Consider the following 3,722-nt stretch of genomic DNA (forward strand, 5'->3'; position numbering starts at 1 on the left):
GGATTTAAGATGCAAATTTAGATACTAGTAAACTCTTTCATTCTTTTACACAAAAATAAAATCAAATATTTTTTTTTATTGGATTGCACATGTTAAGAAGTGAAAATGAAAATAAATTATGAATTCTTTGTAGAAAAATAATCAATTTTTAAAGTTTCAAATGGTTGAATGCATCTGCGAGCCGAATACCTTAAAGGTATTAGTAGCATTTTTCTTTTTTATTTATAGAAAAACCAAGTGAACTTTTTGAGTAGTACTCCCTCCGTCTCATATTACTTGACCTATTTAGAATATTTGCACTATTCATGTACCATGTTTTGACTCTATTTTTCTACTAATATATAAAAACAAAATATAGCATATAAGATGTTGTTAGATTCGTCTCGATTAATATTTTCAAAATATCAAATTTTCGTAATTTTTTCTACTAGATTATTAAAGAAATTTAAGTTTAAAATTGTGCATTGTCATACGTGACAGAGTCAACTAGGTCAAGTAATATGGGACGGAGGGAGTATGCAACAAGAAAAGTAACCGCCTTAATTTATAAAAAGGCATTAGTTTGAGAGAATTCAGTTGTAATGCAAAGATTAGTCAGTTAAAGGAGTAACAAATTTAGGCAAAATTTGAGGGTAAGAATGGGTGTGATCGTGTGAAGTCTTGCCAAGTTTTTCATTTTAGTCCTTTTTTCTGATTTGAAATAGTATAAGCAGTAATAACTTTTCAGTTTATAGCTATCAACAACAGGACCTAAATAATCTCACATATCTTCATATAAACCCCTTTTTATGAGACAAGTCCATGTGATATTTAAATTCTTGGTTTTCACAAAATCAACATCAGTAAGGCAAAGATAAATAAGCAAATCAGCAAATGTTTTGACACTTGCTTAATCAACCTCACTAAAATGGAAAATGAAATTGAAGTAAATAACACCAAAATAAACCAAAGTAGGAGGAACAATTTCTGAGCGCCGTCAGTGTAATCATTCAAAATGATAATCACAGGGGATTTTTGAAGACTTCTCCAACTTCCCATAAAAAAAAAAAAATTTGTTTAAATTTTAAATAAAAAAATCACCTATCACCAAGCTAAAAGCAGCTTTATCACTACACGTCTACACCATGCTGAACATGAAAATCTCCGGCCTTTATTAGTACTCCATCTGTATTTTACCAATATTTTACGATTTTTTCCTCAAATTATTATCTCTTTAATAATATTAATACAATGTTTATTACTAGTATTATTTTTTTCAACTAACATATTTCTATTTATTGTATTTTAATTATTTAACAACTCGACTAACTATAATTTTTTTTTGAACAAATCAAAATGATATTAATAACAACCTTCGATGTTTCTCCCCGCACAAGGTGTGCTAAAAAGAGGAACACCGACAATATTTACAGAGTCTAAAGGTACTCACGAAGAGCAACAACCAAAAACAAAAAATTACAGACGTAATCCCATACAAAGAAAGGGATTTTTCCACCAGTCATGGTAGCTATAAATGAACATCTGTTTGGCTTTCAACCATAAAAAAGAATTTAACTTTACTTTTTCTAACAAAAGAAGAGATGAAGAGACTATCTGTTGGAATACCCTGTTGTTTCTTTCCTTCCAGATAACCCAAACAGTTGCAAACCAAATAATGTTTAAGTATAAATGAATAAAACGAGGCATGCCCGCCATCTTAGTAAACTGAGTAAAATGATGTCGAAGCTCACCTGCAGGCACCGAATAAATACCTAACCAGTTCCAAACCTGATACCAAAGATCTTTCGAAATATTGCAATGAAGGAAAAGGTGTTGAACTGTTTCGATTTCACCACACCCTCCCAAACAAGACGTGTCATTTGAGGCCAAAACTCTACGATGCAACAAGTTATCTTTCGTAGGAATTTTGTTTTGAAGCAAACGCCAAACCAACACGGACACCTTTGTAGGAATTGTCTTATGCCAAACGTCTTCAACAAGAGTCCTATCTAACATGATACCATTATTAGTTATAAATCGATAAGACTCCCGCACCGTATAGCCATGAACAGGATCCAAAAGCCACCGCCATGAGTCGTGAACACCATCCTGCAACACAATGTTATTTAATAAAAGAGAACACTCCCTCACACTCTCTTCTTCCCATGCAAACAACCGACGCCGCCACACCCACGCCTCTCCATCAATCCCCCAACCGCGCCATGAGTCGACTAACTATAATTAATAAGGTATTTTAATAAATAAAATATATTTTACTATCAAAATCAACATTATTAATCATTTTCTGTAAAACACAAAATAAATATCGAATTTAAAGCGGAAGATCGTATCTTTTGTTGGCTTATATACATAAGTTACTTGTATCAAGATCAAAATACAAACATGCTTAAAAAGAATGTTAACAACACTTATTTTAATACAATTTTTTTTAACATTTACGGTCCTTTTTAATTGGGTTAAATACTCTACATGAGTTCCAATATTTTATGTGGGACCCGCTCTCAATTTTTTTGACTTACATGTAGTATTTCTTTCGATAAAAGAATGCGTGTTAATAGTGGTTAAGTTACTTGTTTAAGTTGTTTAACCACATTTAATAAATTTTGACTTTTGATTAAGTAATACTCCCTCCATCTCATATTACTTGACCTATTTAGAATATTTACACTATTTATGTAACATGCTTTGACTCTATTTTTCTACTAATATATAAAAACAAAATATCGCATATAAGATGTTGTTAGATTCGTCTCGATTAATATTTTCAAAATATCAAATTTTCGTAATTTTTTCTACTAGATTATTAAAGAAATTTAAGTTTAAAATTGTGCATTGGCATACGTGACAGAGTCAACTAGGTCAAGTAATATGGGACGGAGGGAGTAATTACACTACTTTTAACAAAATGTTTTGAGGGCACTGTTTAACATTCTCCTTAAAGAGTTGATACATGTGATTATATCATTTTTTTTTTCAACTATTATTTTTTCTTATATTTCATTATGAAAGATTTTACAACTTAAATGTATTTAAAAAATACAAATTAAAATGAAATGATATCATATTTTAACTTCATAATAACAAGTGAGTAACCAAAAATATATATTTAACTTCAAAATTTTGACGTCAAAGTATATCATTTTTCATAAAATAAGTACCTTTTTTAAAAAATAAAATAAAATAAGCAATTATAATTCATACTTTACCGTTTTGAATTGAATAATATTTCAAGTTCATTTATATATCTTTTTTTAAAAAATTTCTCAATAATAAAACTATGGTTAAAGATGAGTACATTATTTTCATATAAATGTACTACTACTTTTCCTTTTTTTTTTTTTTTTGTCCAGGATCCTACATTTTTTCCCCATCTTTCCTTAAACTTGTTCCTTGCATTTTCATGGAATAGTGGGAGTACTAGATAGGAGCAATGTTATATCTCTAGAAAAATAACATCAAGAATTCTTCAACAATAAAGAGCAGTCAATTACAATGCACTATTTGCTACAATTTAAGGATATGTGGCTGAAAAATAAAAAATGAACAAATAAATCAGGCAATTAAAACTTGTCAGCTGTGTCTTAAAAAAAATTTAGACATTAAAAAATTAACGGAGGTGACCAAATTGACTATCGGAGCAAAACAAGAGGGACCAAAATGTTTATTTTACGAGTTTTGAGACCAAAATGAAAACAACAATTTTCTTGGGAGACCAAAAATCC

The sequence above is a fragment of the Medicago sativa genome, chromosome 5, assembly GCF_051527215.1.
Source record: "Medicago sativa cultivar Bolivia chromosome 5, Bolivia_mono, whole genome shotgun sequence".
Classification (NCBI taxonomy): Eukaryota; Viridiplantae; Streptophyta; class Magnoliopsida; order Fabales; family Fabaceae; genus Medicago; species Medicago sativa.